This window comes from Macaca nemestrina, chromosome 10 (assembly GCF_043159975.1).
Source record: "Macaca nemestrina isolate mMacNem1 chromosome 10, mMacNem.hap1, whole genome shotgun sequence".
Lineage (NCBI taxonomy): Eukaryota > Metazoa > Chordata > Mammalia > Primates > Cercopithecidae > Macaca > Macaca nemestrina.
In genome coordinates, this window is record NC_092134.1 from 93,998,737 (window position 1) to 94,021,101 (window position 22,365).

Sequence of the window (22,365 nt, forward strand, 5' to 3'; positions counted from 1 at the left end):
ACTCAGTCTTACATTTCATTTGTATTTTTATACCATCATCCTGTAGCTGCACATGAATTAGAGAAAAGTAAGGCACAGATAATAACTAAGTAGCAAAAATAAAAATAACTTTAAAAAATGATGTTCACAGCATATTCTTACAATAGTCGCAAACTCTTTACAAGGAAAAGAAAGAAAAAACCCCATGTTTTCTTACTCCTCCCTGTGCTGTGCAACAGTGCTCCTTCTCGGTGGGCCACTGCTATTGGTTACATCCTTAGTTTTGGCTAGAAAAGAGCAAAAAGGCAGGATGTGTTCTCCATGAAAAATTCTTCAGATAGATTTTCCACATGTAGGTAAAATAATATTCAGTATATATAATAGTAAATATTTTTGTTGGTTGGTTGGTGGTTTGGTTGACAGATTTGATACAATTACCTGGAATGGAACTCTTAGGCAAAATCAACCATTACCTTGGATTCACATCTAGAGATATACTATAAATATTTCAAGGTCAAGTATTGAGGCAGTCCATAGCCATATATCCTAATCTCTAACTGTAGCTGTTTCCTGAAAAGACACCAGGTGGAATGGCAACACCATTGATGATGGGAATAGTATAATACTGTTGATTAACTCTGAATTGTCAGTATAATGAAAATCATTTGTCCGTATAATCAACTATGAGATTATTTATCAGTATGCTTTTCTATATCTCTGTTGTTAAATTTCAATGAAAACTTAAAAAAAATTATTTAGCAGACTTTTAGAAAATGTAGTAGACTGAGCTGATGCAGGAAAATCTCCTGCCCATTAACCTGCCCCTACACCTCCAACATGCATCCCACACACATTCAAGTTTAATGCTAGCGGAACTTGAAAGAAATCCCCAAGTGCCACAACAGAGTGTGAGTGGTGAGCCCGCATGGGAATATCAGAAGAGAATATAGGCCTTACAGGTGAGAGGTTAGGGTTTTTAATGCTGAGGGAGATTAGCTCCAGGCCTTGCCTCTGTAGCTACAAAGCACTATCCATGTTCTGAAATAGGGACAAGAAAAATTCTAACTAGACTGGGCTTGGAAAGCTACCTACTTCTCTGCCGCTCACTTGGGACTACAAATGGAAATAGTGTCACACATGAAAAAGCAAAACCAAGAGCCTTTGCTATAAGGGAGTGTGTGTTCTCATTTCACACTGCCTTTGTGAAGTGGGAACCATGAGTTGAGAAACATAAACACTAAAATAAATAAATTGAATGAAAAATAGGTCCTAAACTGGAGACATCCATAGAGACATGTTAGGAATCCACATGAAATTATCAGAACCCAGTGTATGTGAGATGTCCATGGGAAGCAACTCTTGGTAAATGCAGGAGGACAGTCAGAGAGTATTAGGCTGGTGCAAAAGTTAATTGCGGTTTTACCATTACTTTTAAGTAATTAACTTTTGCACCAACCTAATAGAAAGCACACCAATTATTGGAGGCAAGGAAGCCACCAAGTGTGACAGATGGACAAATGAATACATAAAGAACCTTGCATTGCAAAAAAATAAGAGTATTTAAAAGCAATAAAGGAAAGTATATTTTTCAATTATACTGAAAGTTATATGCTTATGATTGGTGCAGTATATATGTGTATTTTTATATGAGACATATGTATGTTATAATTCAGCAATTTTTGCAAAAAAAAAGTAAAACTTGGGAAGCTGAAATTCTAGAGAAATGACATAGGATGTGGTATGATAACTTAGAAAAAAGTCTTCTAATGATTATTTTAAAATTTTCTGCTTTTTGGGTTTTTTTCAGAAAGAAATTGAGATTACAATTAGTTTTTCAATTTGTTAAAAATATGAGAGTAAGCTCTTAAAATATGAACTATTAGAGGGAGAAATAAAGAGACTCAAAGTATAATAAGAGAGGAAGGGGCAAAAAACAAAAACCCAGAAAAATTACATCTAAATGTAACTGTTTTTAAAATAAAAAATAAACCAATTAAACACAATTGTAAAAGATAAAGATCTTCATATTGAATTTTTTAATACAGTTGTATGCTGTTCACAGGAGACAGTCACAGAAAGGTTAGAAATATAGAAATAGAGGAAAGAAAAAATTAGACAAGTACTAAGTCAAAAAGACAAAAAATAGCAGAGACTAGAGTATTCAGAAAATTTACAAGCTTGATAGGAGAGTCAAGTAGAACATAATGTAGAGAATGCCATTCTTTTTAAGAAACCATGGAACACTTATGAAATTTTACCATGTTCAAGCACAAAGAGTAAATTCAGTAAGCTTATATAAATGTATAGATATTTCAGTAAATTCTAAGTAAATACAAATAATCAGTATCATCCAGAACATGTTTTCTAATAAAAATGCAATAAAACTATAAAACAAAAGAAAGATATTTATCACCCCTTCTAGTTTAGCTTGGGAACTAAAATAAACAAAACACCCAAAAAGCAACTTCAAATTAATGAATAGGTTTAGAAGAAATCACAGTGCAAAACAAGATGTTAAAATTAATAACTAAACAGATCCATAAGAGGTTAGACGTAGAACATAGAGTAAGCCTGTAGAGTTAGCAGAGGATGGGAAGAGCAAAGCAAAGAAATACTCGAGAGGATCAAGAAATAAAAGTTCTTAAAGAAGACTAACAAAAGGTAGAAACTTCTTGCAATACTGATCAAGAAGAGAGAGAAGGCACAAACAATATTTAGAAAAAAAAAGATGTATAACAATGGATAGTAAAGATTTTTAAATTCATAAGAGAATACTATGAACAGTGTTCTCCAGTGCATGTGAAAACAGATAAATGGACAGTTTTCAAGAAAAAATGTAACTTTCCAAAACCAATTCCAAACCTCTGTGAAGCGAGTGATTTCTATACCCTACTTACAGATGAGAATAGTGTTACTTAGAGGTTCTGAATGACTTTCTCAAAGTCAAAAGGCCAGTAAGTTCACTTCTGTTAGGGGAGCAACAATTGAGTAGTGGAAAGATACACATTTTAGTTTCAGGTGGTTTCCAATTTCTAAGTTAAACAAAGTATGTTATTGATATATCAGGCATTAGAATGTTTTTTTGTTTTGTTTTGTTTTGTTTTGTTTTGTTTTGTTTGTTTTCTGTATTTATCTGTGTCTGTTTATCCACCCCCCTACCTCCTGACTCTGCATCTATACGAAACCATAAATACTCTATTCTGGAACTTCAAACCTCCTGACTGTTTAAAATAGTGTTGCCAATGAGGGACACTTTCTTAATGCGCTGATTCAGTATTTGTTTCCTATAATACAGCACTTTCGCTCTGTAATTAGAAACACTAAAATAGCTAGATAGATTCCCTATTTGGCAATTCATTGTTTTCTGTACTCATTCAGCAGAGATATTTTTCTCAAAGCTGCACTCTGATGTAACACCCAGTCTGTTTTCCCAGCATTTCACCGCTCTCCCACACCGATTCTAGTCAGTTTAAACCCCTTGTCATTACCCTAATATCTGTTATAATTTCCCGTCTCTACGTCTTTTCTCACACTGTGCCTTCTGTCTAGAATTTACCCTCCTAGATCTCTGCCTGAAATCTTTTTTTTTTTTTCTCGGATTAGATGTCCCTTTTTCCTTGCAGTTTCTGTGATAAGCCCCAGAAAACAATGCTTATTCTAACTCCTGCTGCCCTCTAGCACTCCCCTGGTTGTCACATACTATAAGAGACATTTCCTGGCTATAAGATGAATGATAGCCATTGAAGTCCTACTGGAACACCTCACAGGGCTGACACTATGTGCCACTTAGCAGTAGCAGTGTGAGGCCACCTGGCCTGGGGATTTCCAGGAGACACATCCACCTCAGTACAGATGCAATTCTTACAAACCTTTGAACAAAGTTACCCTTACAAGACTAGCTTAACCTCGTTTTATGAATGAAAGACCCGGTAACTGACTCAGATTGAACACAGGTATAAGAAAGGGGAAGAATCCCCCAAGCTCTGAGAATAGTCTCCAGATGGAAACCCTCCTGGGTGGGCGGTCATCTGATCCGTGATTGAATCTGGCTCATGCCGCCCACCTGCTCCCATTATCCAACTTGTAAGAGCACTGCTAGAATAAACTGCTGGTGTTCAACATCAGTCGGTGTCTAAGTCTCATCTTTGATGTGAATCAGACCACATTGGAAGAAAAATTGCCACTGGGGAAGCCAGTTAACTATGACCATCCAAAACCCCTGAATAATGAATGATCCTTGTATAATTTGTATGATAATTATATTTTTATATGATAGCAATCTGTGTTTGAATGTATATTTGCTTCTAGATTATAAATTCTAATTTCTATATTCTGCACTGTTTTTAAACTTTTGGTGTTTTATATACATCAAGCATTCAATCAATAATTATAAAAATATATAGGGGTTTAAAATTATCACAGTTATAAATGAGAGGATATGATGTTCCTGTCACTTCATTTTAGTTACATCTTTTGCATCCATACTTATTTCCAGGAAAGGAAACTTATAAAAGGAAAAAATTGAAGTAATGCAATTTACATTAACACAAAGCGTTAATGTTTACCTGTACTAACATAAAAACACTAAAAAACAGTTTAAAAATAAAATTTAACCATGTGCTTCAGTATATTACCGCAAAAATATTGCTTGGAGCCATACTTTATGAAAAACACTTTTTAAAAATTATTGGAAGAAGCTAGGTGAGTTGGCACATTCCTGTAGTCCTAGCTACCCGAGAGGCTAAGGCAGGAGGATCACTTGAGCCCAGGAGTTTAAAGCTAGCCTGGGTAACATAGCAGGACTCCATCTATAATCATCATCATCACCATCATCATCGTCATCATCATCATCATCGTCATCCTGGCTAAAAATTATTAGAAGAAATATTCAGCATTTTTCCTGAAAATATTCACTGATATGCCAGGGAAGCAGTTTATCTATGGTGATAGCATAAGACCAAATGTATTACAAAACTATTATCAAATAGCAAAAACAGAGCATTTTCCTTTGTAACCTCTGTAAATTTTTTGAAAAGAGATATCACTTTTGTATTTAGAAAATGAAATTTATTTTATCATTAACAAACCACATCATTATCTTAAGGTACTCATGTACAGGATTGATGTATTTTTATCAGCTAGTCACATAGGGATAGGAAAAACTCCAGCTGTGCTCCTAAATTAATAACAGTGTAGCTCAAAGTTAATTTTTACCAACATAAATTTTATAGAGAGAAGTATAGTATCTAATATAGAATATTTTAATCAATTTGAGTTTTAAAATTCTACTTTTCTTCATGTTACTGCTTAAATAGAAGTCATTATGGTACATTATTCTCTTTAGTGTCTGTGGCTGCATGTTATGTGTTTGGAAGTTTCATCTACCTGTAAATAATTTCAGAGATCACATGCCTCTAGGCTATTACTTTTTCAAGTTCAGAAACTTAGATTCCCTTGGATTTAGTGACTATGTTGCAGACTCTGATACTATTTATGTTGCACAGTCTACAAATCAAAAGACCAAAACACTTCTGAATAATTTATCTCCCTCGTCCATGTTAATTTATTGAATTTCTTAGTTGATATTTAATTGTAATAATAAATAAACACTTTTAAACAGTTTTATCCAAGTAGTGATATTCATAGTATATTTGACTACCTTTCATTTTTAGTCAAAAGCTAATATTTCTAGTCAACCCATGTTCCTTTTACATTTTTAAAATTTTTCTTCATATTTCCTTTGAAAAGTAGACTGTGAGTTATTTCTCACTAAAGAAGATTAAATAAGACTAAGATTTTTATTATGAGGATAAAAGCCAAAGTTTGAATTCCATGTGTCTGGTGAATGTAAGATAACAGTGGTGAACCTTGGTTCATCAAACATTGGAGCAATTAAGCATCAGAAGATGTACAGCAGAGATGAAGTCTGGGGAGCTTGACATTTATTAAAAAGGGGGTTGAGAAAGTAATGAGAACAAGAGAAAGGAAAATGTATGGCTGGCGCCAATACAGGAAATATGAGTTTAGATCAGATTGTTAAAGAGCCTTATTTAGAGATTTTAATTTGTTTTTTATAGGTACATTTTTATAGGTGTGGGAATCATATTGCCAGTGATTTTAGGTGAATGGCTTTATGTGATACCTGGACATGGACAGGATATTGTGTCACATAGTGAGTTAAATATTTTCAGTCTGTGAAGAAGAAAATCAATTGGCTAGCATGATTTTAACACTTGGGCAGGAAACATTATCTAATTAGAAATTAATAATGTTCTTTTCATTCCATTTTTATGTCACCATCTTCTATTCTTGGCAAGTGTGATTTTGATTGATTGTATTATTGTTCAAAATATCTGCTGCCGCTCCCAAGGGAAGGACTGTATTTCCCTGGCCCATTCAGTCTTATCCACATGAGTTGTTCTGGCCAAGGAAATTAGAGTGGAACCAATCCCTGTCATTTCTGAACCAAAGCTTTAAGGCATGGAGTTTTAAACAAAGATTTTCCACGTCCTCTTTTCCTTCTTCAGTATAGTTGGCCATATCCTAAAATAGAAGGTGTTCCATTAGATTTGGTCACAGGGTGAAGAAACTGTGGAGCAGAAGCATAACTGACCTGAAGCAGACCTGTGGTGTGAGCAATGCATTAACCTTGGGGTTTGTCAATCTCACTGCAATCTGACCTCTTCTGTTACTCTGACATAATTGGTTCTCTTCTGACTGATATAGCAAGATAAGCTGGATTCTACTGTGGAAGGGCACAAAATTTTTTGTTTAAGTTATAAAAGGAACTCTAAAGAAAACTATTAAACAAATAGTAGTACAGGGCAATGAAAGAAAGGGTAAAAAATTATGAAAGGGATTGCCAAATGTCGTGAGTTTGGGGAACACTGCCATAGGAAGTAGAGAGTTGTTAAGGTTTTTAAGTAGGGGCAATGTAAGTGGCTTTAGGTTTAAGAGATGAAATTCTGATATAGGAAGGAAGAAGAAATTGTAAAGAATTTTATAAAGAACAAGTAAAGGGCGGGGCATGTGGAAATATAGTAATATAAGGGATATAGAAGAATGGTGCTTGCATTTTTAAATGTTGTTTTTTATATATATAAATTTAAAAATTTAAGCAGGAGATTATACATGCTGCTATGGTACAGAAAGAAGAGCAGCATTAGATATCCAGATAATCTCAGGAAGTGTTTTGCTGGACAGCATATATGAAATAAAATTTGACCATTCAAATCAAAGAACCACTGCCTCTGTACACATCATTTGGTATCCAGGTCCTTCCTACTCTCTTGGTTTCAGTGCTAGTTTTATAACATAAACAAAATAGTTTTCCACTACATATGATCTGGGTTTACAACTTGTGCAGTTTGTACAATAGCAATCCATGTTTTAGTATTGGAATATGCATAGACATTCATGAACCAATACCAATCACAATTCCTACAGTTTCAAAACAGTGCCAAAATGGCAACCTGAAAACTGTGATAACACAAAACTCTGTGCTCAGAATTTCTAAGAAAAATCCATTATACTGCCCTTCACTCTGACTTTACTTGTCCTCTGTTAGGATGAATGCTGGCTTATTTTATCTAGGAACTTTATTCTTAAATAGTTCCAAGAATTAACCCACTTCATTTTCATTTCAGAGACACATGTTTCCTGGAACCCTCCAAAAATCACATTTTTTTCTTTTTGTCGTCATTTATTTGGTAAATGAGTATAGGGAAAGATTGGATTTAGAGCTGTTCTGCATGGACAAACTCATAAATATTAAACTTAGGTTTAATTATTGGTAGATTGGATTATATAACAGAATTTAAACTCTGTTCACATTGGTATGGCATTTATACCTGGTAAGATAAAGAGTTTTTTCTGTGGTCATTTTATAGGATTGAAATTTGACATTGTGCTGCATGCTATTAAAAATGTATTATTGCACAGTGAACACCCAAGTGTGCTTTATAGTTCCTTTGGCTTTGACTCTGTGCTAGAGCAATGTCTGTTATTTTCCTCTGCATTGAAAAGAACATTCATCCTTTCAGATGTATTCAGAAAGCCAGCACATTTAATTGAAAGCATATTAAAAAGACTCAGACATTACTCCCTAAGATTTATAATCTAAGAGGTAGATTGTAACATTTACACAAACATACTTCAAAATTATTTTAAAGAAATGAATGTTCCTTTTACAAATACATAGAGAAAGAAAAATATTTACAGTGTATACTGCTTAGCGTCATGGACATTTGAGAGAAAAGGTAAATGAAAAATGTATTGTAGAATGTGCAAATTTGGAGTGATTTTTAGAAATCAACCCTGGGCTTTTAGGAACATCAAATAATAGAAGGTTTGATAAATAAAAGTTTATAGTAAACTATGGGATAGAGTATTTCAGATACAAGATATGGACTGTAAATATTTAAAGATTATGTATTAACACCTTAATATATTTTAAAATAATGCTGAAGGTCTTATAACTGTGACTTACTTTAACTTTCTGTGACATAAATGAGGAAAACAAATTCTCCAAATGATAAAAATACTTGTAAACCATGAATTTATTTTGTGACATTTTTAGGCCTGTAAAAATATATCATATATTCTTTATTATTCATGATGAAAATTTCATTTAAGGCTTAAAAATGAGACTGCCTGTGTGATGCATGGATACCCATTTACTAAACCATTTCAACCATCAAAACTTCTGAAGCCTCAGAGATAGGAACCTGCTTGATTATATAACTACACTGTTTTCCCTTCTGTGGGGTGCAAGCGGTTGTCTGAAAACTATAATTGACAGTGGAAAATCATCTTTGGTTTAACATTGAGTTTTTGGGAAATACTTGATTATGCAGACCTATGTTGTTTTTTAATTAATTGGCTTAGGAAACAGGCAATCAGAATTCTGCTCAGGAGAATCAGGGAAGAAAAGGGCCAGATCAGAGTTAAGTCAATATTTTACATTTCAATTTTTATACTTAAAACAATATTTTATGTAGAAACTTTTCTACATCTGTGCTTTCAAACTGTAGTTGTTATTGGTATAGAAACATCTACATTTATTCTGCCTACTTAATTGGTCAACAAACTTTAAGAACTTTCTGTATAACCTAAGATAGAATGCCAAACCATAGTATTTATAAAAACTTGGGGGACATCAGCTAGGACAGTTAGACACACTTGAAACAGAATTTCAAAGGTGATTACAAAGCAGAGATACATGCTGACCTTGGGCTATGTCACATAAGCTACTTATGTAATTAGAACTTATAAACTTATGTAATTAGCTACTTGTAAAGTTAGAGTTAAACAAAGAAGGTAATTACTCAGAGCATCATCTTCCCTGCTAACTCAGATACTATTTTAAGTTCTTCATTGATTCGTAAGAGATCCTATCTGATATCTTGGTAGCAGTGGACATTTTTGCAAGTAATTCTCGATTATTATTACTTTGCTTCTTTAAATAGAAATTAAGAAGGTACAGATCAATATTTGATGTCTTCTCCCCCTCCCCCCAACTCTTTTTTTTTTTTTTTTCCTGTGACTTCACAGAAAAGTTTCAAAAATCAACTCCTCAGTGTTAGGTGTACATGACTTGGGGAATCAGATGATTTTTAGGAGCTCTGTGCATATTTAATAGCTTTTTCAAGACAGTGAAACCAGGAAACGTATTTTGTGCCACTGCAATTAAGCCTAAGAAATTTTATGTGATTGTTTCTGTCTGCCCAGATCCAGGAGGGAGGCAGACTCTGGAAAGCCACAACACATTAGGCATGACTGAGAGGAGGGATCACACACCTGGGGATGTCACTTGAGTCAGAGGAGTGGCCCAAGGGGGCTGTCTGGCAGTGCAAGAATGCAGGAGGTAGATTAGGAAACATTTGTAGAAGTTAAAGAGCTGGAAAGTGTTACCATAAAGAGATACTACTTGAAAGGACAAAGCAGAGGAGAAACTGACAACATAGAATGAAGAAAAACAGGGCAGGCCTAGACAAGCCCAAAGAATGTGTATCCTGGAAGTCAGTTCAGGAAACAAGAACACATAGCCTTCTCTGTAGTGAGTATTCTCATTTGTGGATCTCTCTTTGCTGGGCAAGGAACTGTCTTTGAAGTAAGCAGAATTGCCCCAGGTACACTGACAAAGTCCTGATAAGGCTGACAGCTTTGAGTTTTTCTCATAGATTGTTTGGTATCTACATACTTTGGCTATAGATATTTTAAAATATATATAAAGTATGTAAAACTAAAATGACTACTAACTGAAATAGTAGTTAAATTTTGTGATCTACTGTGTACAACTAACTTTTTTGTGAATATAGATGAAGGGTTCTGTATCTTTATTTCACTAAACCCCTTAGCGGTCATAAGTTGCCTTTCTCAGCTGACCTTTATAAAAGTTTGATGTTTTGTGATGCAGAAGTTTCATTTCAGGCAAGAAAATGTCTCTGCACTAAATAAGGAGTCGATACAATTTAAGTTACTAAGAGCTCAAATCTGTGGAGCAGATGACCCACAGCTAGAAGCCAGCACACCCCATCCTAAATGGAAACAGTAATGGAATTGATCATTCTGTGGATTTGCCTGTGACTTGTAACAGCAGTGTAACCTTGTCTAATGACCTCCTGCATCCCATCCTAGCACACACACATGGACCACCCCAAAATGAGCAACCTGGAACTGGTTATGAGCTAGTCTGAGTCTTTCAAAAGAGACTTTCTAATGAATTTGTTGAGTACTGCTGTGAGAGATGTTCAAAGAGATTAGTATACTTTTTCCCAATACTATTCACTCTTCTTTTATCTTCCAACTTAAAAGTTGAATGAGATGTTCTCTGTGTGCTGCTGTTATGAAAAAAGAAGGATACAGTCACTCACCACCTACCTATTTTTTTTCCCTCAAGGCATTTGTGGTTCTTGGTATCCTGAAAGTGGGAATGACTCAACCCACAATAGGATAATACATTTGCCCAAGATAAAAGGAAATAATGACGCATACCCAGTATATAGGATGTAAAAAGCTAAAAATATCTGTTTTTCTAGGCATTTTTATTAAAGGCTTTCAAACTCTTAAAATCTTTAAATTGTTTAGAATTCTTCTGAATTCAGTAGCGCATTGCTTTTCACCAGCTTATCGCCAAGAACTAAGGATGAAGGAGAGCTTCTTGCAGCGTAACCAAAGGAGACCCATGACAGGACAGGCTTATTTGTTGGTTTTTCATCCTAGTGTTTTATTTTTAAAAATTAAGTGAATATTCCTTTATACCCTCAAATACACTCATGTCCAGCTAATATAATTCGTGTATTACTTATCCTTGATTTTTCTAGGCAACCCAACCTACAGCCTTTCATCTCATCTCATCCTTCACCCCACCAGTGAGAAAAGAACATTTTTGCTTGTAGAAGAAATGTGCTATTTTTTTGTGTAGCACATCAGTACATGTGCTAATTTGAGAATCATAACAAGCGTAGATCCAACCCAGAAACAAACCCCAAGTTCACAAAACTGAAAAAGGAATAGGCAAACTCTAGTTGAAACTGTTTCAGACCTCAGCTCACTATCAACCCAGGACATATTATGTGCCTCATCAATTTAAATGTCACCGTTAGGATTTGGTGGACACTGTTTAAGTCTAGAGAATAGCCAATTGAATAAGACTTGAATATCTAATTGAATTTCTTGAACAAAATGTATACTCAGAACAGAAAATATTTCAGAAATCTATGACTTCATAATGTCACTGGCTCTGAAACATTAACACACTACTTTTGCAGTTTTATTTGGTTATATTTATTTGACAATTGGATCTCTTTTATAGAATATTGTACTGTGCTATAGCTTAACAACTAAAACAACATTTGTTTTTTCCAGACTGGGAATGTCGGAATTATGTCATTGTAGCTAGCATATACTAAGATACTTTTCAGCTATTGCTTCAAATGCTCTATTTTTCCCTGCATGCCCTTTAGTAGAACTACTTTCCAGTGCTTTTTCTATAAGCAATAATTTTGCATTATGGTTATTTTTATCCCTGTTTGCCTCTTCGTGTTCCCCAAACCAGAAACTTCTCAAGGGCAAAGTTGGGATAATGTTGTTCTCGCTGCCAGACATTATGCCTGGATGCATAGAAATCTCTCAGTGCATGTGAATATTAGTGAAAGGATAGTAATAGGTGAAAAGAAAGACTGCTACAGCCTACCAGTCCTGTAGCTGTTTTGACAAAGAACCTGTTCATTTTATTCTTCCAGATGATTTTATATCATGTGGAGAAGATAAGTCTGTTTGAAAAACTTGGAGTAGAAATGACAGTAGTTAGCAATAAAGGCCAGACCATCACCATATCCAATACAGCTCACAATATTCTCTGCTTTATTCTGTTTTCTCTTTTTCTATTTTTGACTCATATTTGGGCATATGGGATTCAGGAAGTTTCTTTCAGAAAGTCTAAAATCAATGGGCAGCTTAGCTTTGGTATAACATAAAGAGAACACTTCCTGAAATCCAGCGACTTTGATTTGTGTCTGGACTCAGTAACTGACCAGAAGATGGCCTTGGGTCATTTATTTTACTTGTCTAATCCTTAGTTCGCGGATCTTTAAAATAGAAAAAAGTAATAACACTAGATCTTGCTTACATCCAAGATCACTAAGAAAGTCAAATGAAAAAAAAATGTGAGAAGAATTCGTAAATTTGATTTAATTTTTTAGAGACGAACTTAAAAATCTCAGCTCCACAATCTAGCATATCTTTCTGCTTTACCTAAGTGGATAAAGTGATTGATAATGCATATCTAATTGGCAAATGTGAAATTTAAAATTTCTTTCTTAGTAGTGTTGAGCTACGCCTTGAAGGATAGATAGGATTTGTACATGCAGGGATAGCAGACAGAATTGTATGAGATAACCAAATTTAGTAACTGACAGCAATTTGTGTTTTTCCTCTCTTTGTTTTTTTTTTGTTCTTAAGTATGCGAGTATTTTACCATAAAAGAGGAGTTCTTTTTTTTCCTACCAAAGCATTCTTCAGTTTTAAGAACTTTTATCTGTTAACTTTTGTTAAATTGTATACAGTTATAACAGTGTTTAGCATTATCAGAATTTTGATCTAATCTTAATGAGCCAGTGTGTTATTTGATACAATAAAGATCAGCTAAAGCCTTCTTGTGTTGTTCTTAAAGGAGTAGATGTTTTCTCTTTACTTTCTATTTGGAAAAAGTTTAGGCTAGTTTTTGAAAACAGTACAAAGAGGAAATTATGAATACATAATTCATTAAGTGTCTTTCGTAAGCTTATTCCTACTAAGCTATTACACTTGCTGTCTACATCTGTAGCTCATTTCCTAGGGAGGTAAAGCAATGACATTAAAACTCCAGCAATACGATCTACATCAGAATGGTTGATTAATGTTTTGAAGTATTGTCCCCAGACCTCACATTTTAAATTAATTTAATTCTTAATTATCACAAAGAAAGAAAAGAATATGGGCAAAAGTGAAGAGAATATTCAGAGCAGTTTTCCTCCTCTTGAAAGATATGATTATAGCTTTACAGAATTTGGCAATACGATATAGATGAAGTAATATAGGAAATCACTCATACTGGAAATTGTCCAAGATTGAAACTTTCGAAATGTGGAGTTATCCAAGATGTGACTGTGTAGATTTCAGACAGTTTCCAAGAATGACATTCTTCAGCATAAAATGGAAACTCCAATTTTAAAATGCCTGTGTAGGGGTTCTGTTTAGTTAATATTCCCAATTACATCTTTTTAATTGCTATTTTAAATTTTAAATCAAGTGGAAATCACACTGAGATTTGTAGATGGTAGTGGCTGCAGCAGTGTTTTAAGTCTCCCTGAAGCTTCTTCAACCCCCACTACTCCAATAAAAACAGACAGTTGGCAAGCAATGGGCCTTATTTGAATCTTGATTCAAATGAACTGAAAAAAAAAAATCATTTAAAGACAACCAGGTAAGTGTGAACAGTGATTGGCTGTTTAATGTTCTTAAGAAATTATTGTTAATTTTTCAGGTGCAGTAATCATACTGTTGTATATTTTTTAAGTCCTTGCAGAGATACATACTGAAAGAGTAACAGATGAAATATGGTATCTGAAATTTGTTTCAAAGTAACCCAGGAGAGATGGAGTAAGTGGCAATTTAGATGAAATGTGATGGGCCATGTGTTTATAGTTGTTGAAAGTTTGTTATGGGTACATCCAGTTAATTATACTGTTCTCTCTACTTTTGAATATATTTGAAAATATTTGTAATAAAATAAAATTTTGATGTATGTCAAAATAAATGCTGACCTAGATTTTTTTTTAAAAAAAGTATTTTTAAGATAGCTAAGAAGCAAATAGAATAAATAAAATGGAATGCAAAAAAAAATCTAATTAATCCAATAAAAGAAGTTTTAAAGGGAGGGCAAAAGTAATACTATAGGCCAGGCACAGTGGGTCATGCCTGTAATCCCAACACATTGGGAGGCCAAGGTAGGCGGATCACTTGAGGCCAGGAGTTTGAGACCAGCCTGACCAACATGGTGAAATCGCATGTCTACTAAAAAAAAAAAAAAATTAGCTGGGCATGATGGCAGGCACCTGTAGTATCTGCTACTTGGGAGGCTGAGACTGGAGAATTACTTGCACCCAGGACGCAGAGGTTGCAAGGAGATCATACGATTGCACTCCAGCCTGGGTGACAGAGTGAGACTCCCTCTCGGAAAAAAAAAAAAAAAAAAAAAAACCCTACAAACTAAATATTTGTCCCCCCACCCCCTAAAGTCATATGTTAAAATTAGAACCCGCCAGGCGCCATGGCTCACGCCCGTAATCCCGACACTTTGGGAGGCTGAGGCAGGTGGATCACTTGAGGCCAGGAGTTCGAGACCAGCGTGGCCAACATGGCAAATCCCTGTCTCTACTAAAAATATACAAATTAACCAGGCGTAGCAGTGGGCGCCTGTAATCCTAGCTACTCAGGAGGCTGAGGCAGGAGAATCACTTGGATCTCGTAGGCGCAGGTTGCTGTGAGCTGAGATTGCATCACTGCACTCCAGCCTAAGCAACAGAGCAAGCATCCATCAGAAAGAAAGAGAGAGACAGAGAAAGAAAAAAGAAATTAGTCCCAATGTGAGGATATTTGGAGGTGGGGCCTTTGGGAGGTGATTAGGTCATGAGGGTGGAGCCATCATAAATGGGATAAGTATCTTTATCAAAAGGACCCCAGATAGATTCCCTCTTCCCTTCCACCATGTGAGGGCACAGATAAAAGATGGCTATGAACCAGGAAGCAGGCCCTCACCAGACACCAAATCTTCTTGTGCCTTGATCTTGGACTTCCCAGCCTCCAAAACTCTGAGAAATTTCTTTGTGTAAAAGCCACCCAGTCTGTGGTATTCTGTTATAGCAGCTTAAACAGACTAAGACAAGTAACAACAGTGAGATGAGATAACCATAAAAGAAACAAATTAGAGATTTAAACCAACTTTATTGGTAAAGTATGTTAAAATAAATTGTTTAGAAACTCCAATAAAAGACAGAGTTGTCCAACTAGACATGAAAACAAATGCAGCTGTCTGCTGTCTAGAAAAATGGGGATGGAAACAGACATACTATATTAACACTAATCATATAAAGCTGGAGTGGTTTTGTTAATATTTGACAAAGACTCCAGATTAAGGAATATTATCAGAGATTAAGAAGGATGGTTTATAATAAAGTGGCCAATTCATCAAGACATAAAATTCTTAAATGTATATTCCTCTAATAATAGATCTTCTTAGAAATCAGTAAAAAAAAAAAATTTTCACAAAAATTACTAACTAGTTGGATATTAAGCAATACATTTCTAAATAACCCATGCTGTAAAAAACAACATCAAATGGTAATTAGAAAATATTTTGAAGTCAATGAAAATGAAATTATAACATATCGAGAACGTCAGGGGGCAGCTAAAGCAATACTTAACAGCAAACTTATACATTAAAATAAGTATATTAGAAAATTTTAAGAGGTTTAAAATCAATTACCTAAGCTTACAATTATGACGCTAAAAAATGAAGAGCAACTAAAACCCAAAGTAATTAGAAGGAACGAAATAATGGTAGTAGAAATCAATAAAATAGAAAATGTAAAAGCAATAGATGAAGTAAATGAAATCAAAAGGTGATTTCTTGAAGAGATCAATAAAGTATATAAGTCATAGCTGGACTCGTTTAGGAAGAAAAGAAGACCCAACTTTCTATTATTAAAATTACAAGAGAGCACTTCAGATAAATGGACAAAATTCCTGTTTACACATATTTCCAAAACAAATAGGAAAACTAAATCATCTATTTAAAAAATCAAATTTGTATTAAAAATCTCCCCACAAAGAAAACGGCATTGGTGAATTACACCAGATATTTAAAGAAGAAATAATGCCAATCCTATATAAACTCTTTCAAGAAAAGAGCAGAGTGGGGGAAATTTCCCAACTCATTTTATAAGGTTGGTTTTATCTTCATTACCAAATCTACCCAGAAACTACAAGGAATAAAAACTATAGATGAACATCACAGTATCTCCCTTGTATATAGACAGAAAAATTCTCATATTGAATCCAGCAATATAAAGGAACGCGTGGTTGATTTAACATCTGTATTCAATTGGTGTAATTCATTATATTAATAGAAGAAAAGAGAAAAATAATACGACCATCTTAATATATACAGAAAATAAACTGATGAAATTCCAAATCCATTCATGATAAAAAAAACTCTCAGAAGGCTTGTAATGAAAGGAAACTTCCTCGACCTGATACACAACATCTCTTAAAAACCTACAGCTTATATTATACTTAATAGCAAAATATTATTTTCCCTCTAAAATCGAAAACCAGGTGAGAATGTCTACTCTTAACACTTCTACATGACATTTTCCTGGAGGTCCTAGCCAGTGTAATAAGGCAAGAAAAGGCATATAGTTTGAAAAGGAAGATATACTCTATTTTCGGATGGCATTATTTTTATAAAATGCTATAAGAATAAATGAATGTAACAAGGTCTCAAAAAAGGTTAATGTAGACAAATATATTTTACTTCTATTACTAAAAATTGGCAAATGAAATATTTTAAAGGCTAATTATATCATCAAAACATGAAATTCTTAAAGATAAATTTAGCAAGAAATAACAGGATCACTACACTGAACACTATAAAATGTTACTGAGTGAAATTAAAGAAGATCTAACTGAAGAGATCACACTCATGGATAAGAAGACTCAATATGTTAAGATGTCAGTTCCTTTTAAATTAATCTATAGATCAACTCAACTAATTCTAATCATAATCCCTATAAACAATTCTGTAAAAAATGACAAGCTGGTTCTGAAATTTATATAGAAATGCAAAAGAACTGTAGTGGCCAAAACATTCCTGAAAAAGAAAGACATTCCTATCTGATTTCAAGACTTACTATAAAGTTACAGTAATCCAGACAATGTGATGTTGGTAAAATAGACATAAACATCAAGGGATCAGAAGAGAGTCAAGAAATAGATCCATATATGCATGGCGAATTGATTTTCCATAAAAAGACCAAATTAATCCAATGGGGAAAGAATAGTCTTTTCAACAAATAGTACTAATGCAGTTGGCTGTCTACATTGTGGGAGAAAGTAGAGGGAATGCACTTCAGTTCTTACACCCTAAACAAACAAACAAAAAATCTCAATATACATCATAGACCTAATAGTAAAAGCTAAAATCATAAAACATTTATAAGGAAACAGGAGGAAATCTTTGTGACATCAGGGTAAGCAAGTAGATAGGACAAAAAAAGCACACGCAACAAAAGAAAAAATTGATATATTGGAGTTTATTAAAATTAAAATGATCTACTCTTTGAAAGACATTGTTAAGAGAATACAAAGCCCAAGCCACAGACCAGAAGTATTATTTGCAGTAAGTATATCTAACAAAGGACTTATGAATAAAGAATTCTTACAACTTAAAAATAAGACAAAAAAAGCAACCTTTCAAAAAGGCCAAAAGATTTGAACAGACAAGTCACAAAAGACTATAAAAAGATGGCAAATAAGCACATAGATATAATGTTCAACATTATTAATCATTAGAGAAATGCAAAAAAATTATATTGACATGCTACAGCACACCAACTAAAATAGCTAAAATGAAAAAGACAAAATATTAGGTGTTGGAGAGGTTGTGAAGCATCATGTTAATGGGAATGCAAATTGGTACAAACACTTCAGAAATTAGTTTGGAGGTTTCTTCTGAAGTTAATCACATCCTTTCCATACAACCCAGTAATTCAACTATGACATATTTAGTCAGGCGAAATGTGTCCAACAAATGTTTGTACACAATTGTTTATAGCAGCCTTATTCATAATGGACAAAATTGGAAATTACCTAGATGTTACTTCAACAGGTGAGTGGATACGCAAATTATGATACACCCATATAATTAAATACCACCCAGATAGATGGAATGAATTACTGATATGTCCAATAACCTGGTACAATTTCAGAAACATTGTGTTGGGCAAAAAAGCCAGATACAAAACAATGTATACTGGACAAGTATTTATATAAAATTCTAGAAAAGCAAAACCAGTATCTGTTGACCAGAAATAGCTCAGTTATTGACTAGAGTTGGGCATGAAGGAACTTTTTGATGTTATGGAAATGTTTACTCTCTTGTCTGTGGTAGTGGTTACATGGATTTACACATTGTCAAAACTCATTGGCTTACACATAAAATGGGTACACTTTATATTTCGTATATTATACATGAATGAGTGATTAAAGTACTGGATTTCTTGGCTTCCAAGAATTATAGCATACAAAATCATATATTCCTAGCTATTTTCAAAGGACAGACTAATTCTACTTTAAGCAAACAGCATTTGATGACACTTTTTATCACAGACAAGATTCTCCTGGTACAATTATTAAAAGTTGGCTTAGGCAACTTTTATAGCTAGACTCACCTAGGGGGAGAAGACGACCCAACTCTCCATTATTATAATTAAAAGAGTGCACTTAGAAGAAATGGACAAAATTCCTGATGACGCAAATTTCCAAAACACAAAAAGAAATAGAAAAACTAAATCATCTATCCATTTTAATCATCAAATTTATTTGCTTGTAGCTCCTTAGGTTTCATAGTACCTTTGAAAGCAAATGAGTACCCAAGCTGATATTTATCAAGTCTTGTAGCCACCCTTTGTTTTTCAATTAATGTTTTTATTTTGAAATAGTTATATATTTACATGCAGTTTTAAGAAATAATGTAGAGATCCCATGTACTCTTTACCCAGTTCCCCTGAATAACACCTTGCATAATTATAGTGTAGTTTCACCCAGGAGATTGACATTGATTCAATCCACTGATTGTGTTCAGACTTTGTTTTACTTATGCATGTGTATGTATTTTATACAGTTTTATCATATGTAGGCTTGTGTGTCCACCAGTACAGTCAAGATATCGTTCTGTCACCACAAGGATCCCTGGTGGTGGCCTTTTATAAGCACACTCCACTCCCCACATCCTCCATGTCCCTGTCCTTAACTCCTCATGACCACTATTTAGGTTGGTGCAAATGTTTTCGAGGTTTTTACATTACTTTCAGTGGCAAAAACTGTACTTACTTTTGCACCAACCTAATGTGCTTTTTTCATTTCTGGAATGTTGTCATCTCAAGAACATTTAATAAATAGGATCCTACACACTAATCTTTGGGGACTGGCTTTTTTCTCAGCATAATTCTCTGGAGATTCTTGTCTGTGTCAGTAGGTCATACCTTCTTATTGCTGAGTAATATTGTAGATATGAATATATCGGTTTTCTTAACAATTCACCCTTTTAAAGACATATGGGTTGTTTCCAAGTTTAACTCCTACAAATTTATTTTCAGCTGTCTTGATTTCATTATTCCATAACAAAACATAACAATCAATGTTTCCCACGGTATAATTTAAGCATTTTGAAGAATTCTCAAATATTAAGATACTAACTTTCTGTATACCGTCTAAAATACCTTAAGATCTTTTCCTGAGTCTGTTTAAGGAAGTTTCCTTGAAGAAGTTGTATTCCAAGTACAGTGGAACTTCTTTAATAAGCACTTTGGATTTGATTTTACCACAACTGAGAACATGACTTTTTGTGGACTTCTTGTAATTTTCAGGTAATGATAAATGCAATCAGATAGAAGCCTGTGTGACTTCTAATTGGATCACAGGGAAAATATATATCCTGTAGAATTTAGGATAAAAGGTGCCTCGTTCAAAGGACAGAATGTAATTTTTTTTTTTTTTTTTTTTTTTGAGACGGAGTCTCGCTCTGTCGCCCAGGCTGGAGTGCAGTGGCCGGATCTCAGCTCACTGCAAGCTCCGCCTCCTGGGTTCACGCCATTCTCCTGCCTCAGCCTCCCGAGTAGCTGGGACTACAGGCGCCCGCCACCTCGCCTGGCTAGTTTTTTGTATTTTTTAGTAGAGACGGGGTTTCACCGTGTTAGCCAAGATGGTCTCCATCTCCTCACCTCGAGATCCGCCCGTCTCGGCCTCCCAAAGTGCTGGGATTACAGGCAGAATGTCATTTTCTTCTGTGAGTGGAAAAGGCTGATTGATTCATTAGGCACCTAGGGTCAGTTAGATATTCCTGTTAAGAATATTTTACAATTTGTTGGGCAAAGGTTTTGGTTCTGACATATCCTTCATTCCCTTCAAAATGCATTTAGAATTTTTGATCTGATCTTTCAGCATTAGAGGTTCCAGGCAAGATAAAGAGAGTCAACTTTGAAATATAAACTTGTCATCAATTTTTTTCATAATTTTTAGTTTGTGAAATCATGTTCTCGGAAGCTGTTGTAAAACTTGCATATATTGGTATACAGATTGATTTTGTGATTTTAAATATCAGTTCTGCTGCAGCTACAATTGCTGTCACTGTAAGCTTTTTCTGGTAGCAAAATCAATATCAGAAAGAAGTTTGTTAAATTGCAGGGAATCTGCTATGGCTAAGGAAAGTGTTTAATGAATAGACCGGCCATTAATTGTCTCTTGCTGTTAGATCCAATTACCTGTGAAACTAAGCAAATCCTGCCCACGGCTTTCTGCTCTCTTCCTGTGTTTCCAAAATGTCCCTTCAGCAAGCATAATAGAGAAAAAAGCGGGCAACTCCCTTCCTAGATTCTTTATTTAAAACCTAAACTCTGACGTGCCCACTCAGATCTGGTTTTGTTGATGCCTAAGTTACTGAGGAAGTGCCACTCCTCCAACTCCCTTCACTTACCTTTGCCATTAGCAGATTATTTAAGTGGAATGGATTTTTGTGTTTAAAGAGCGCTGTCAGCAGTATTTACAACTTCTCCAAACGTTTTAAAAAATATTGTAGCATGTTTTAAATATAATAGATCAGTTTTTAAATACACTATTTCAGGCCTATGGGAATAAAGTCTCTGAAAAACAACAACAACAACAAAGGCAATAACCTAAGAGACAGAGTATAATGCAGGCTGGAAAGATTTGTCATTTATCCTGTCTGTGCTCCTTCATGATGTACCCAGATTCCCACTTCCCACACCACTTCTACCTCTTACGCCTGCTCCAGCTACCCCAGGATTATTACAAGTGCCTCCTAACTGGTGTCCCAGCGTCAGCCCCAACCCCTGCCTCTCCCTGCACAAAGCAGAGCAGCCACAGTGATCCTTTTCAAACAAGGCCAGATCACACCATTTTCTCTTCAACACTCTGCAGTGGCTTCTCACATCATTTAGAATAAAAACCATGCCCTGCAGAGTCCTACACATTCTGGCCACATCCAACACACAACTCTCTGGCCTGGCCTGGCCTGCCCTTGCTGTCTTCCTGGCTCCTTCCATTGTCACCACTGGTTGACCCTCACTGTTCTTGCCTGCCCAGCAGGCTTCTCCCTCCGGCAGGCTTCTCTCTCCAGTAGACTTCTCCCTCCAGCAGGCTTCTCCCTCAGACTGTGGCACTTTCCAAGCAAGTGCCAAAGTCTTCAGGTATCTGCAGAGTGTTTTCTTTCTCTGCCCAGCGTAGTGGCTTCCCTGGGAGCCCTGTCAAAACAGTAGAACTACCCAACCTGACGTCCTAGCACTACTTACCCTGCTTCTCTTTAGTGTATATAATTCTCCATTTACATTTAACATGTAAATATAAACATTTCTGTATGTTTATCCATTTATTTTCTAAAATGTAAGCTCCATGAGAGGAGAGACGTTCTGTTTAGTATTGCTACACAGCAGACTAGAACAATGTGTGGAGCCTAGAAGTCACTTAGCAAATACTTGTTGAATAAATTAATTAATTAACTAATCTATGTCCCCTTTCCTTTATTCCATATTAATATAAAAGTTACAG

General features: G+C 34.9%; 1 protein-coding gene and 1 non-coding gene across 3 annotated transcripts in view; both read left to right on the plus strand.

The window, feature by feature from the left end:
• The window catches only part of LOC105470142 (solute carrier family 2 member 13), a 369,854-nt gene that overhangs the window by 300,306 nt on the left and 47,183 nt on the right, over positions 1-22,365 (plus strand). The gene's annotated exons all lie outside the window — the stretch shown is intronic.
• LOC112424680 (small nucleolar RNA SNORA22) lies at positions 7,913-8,046 on the plus strand. The gene has a single exon (XR_003015518.1). It is a non-coding gene; the product is annotated as a small nucleolar RNA SNORA22 (small nucleolar RNA).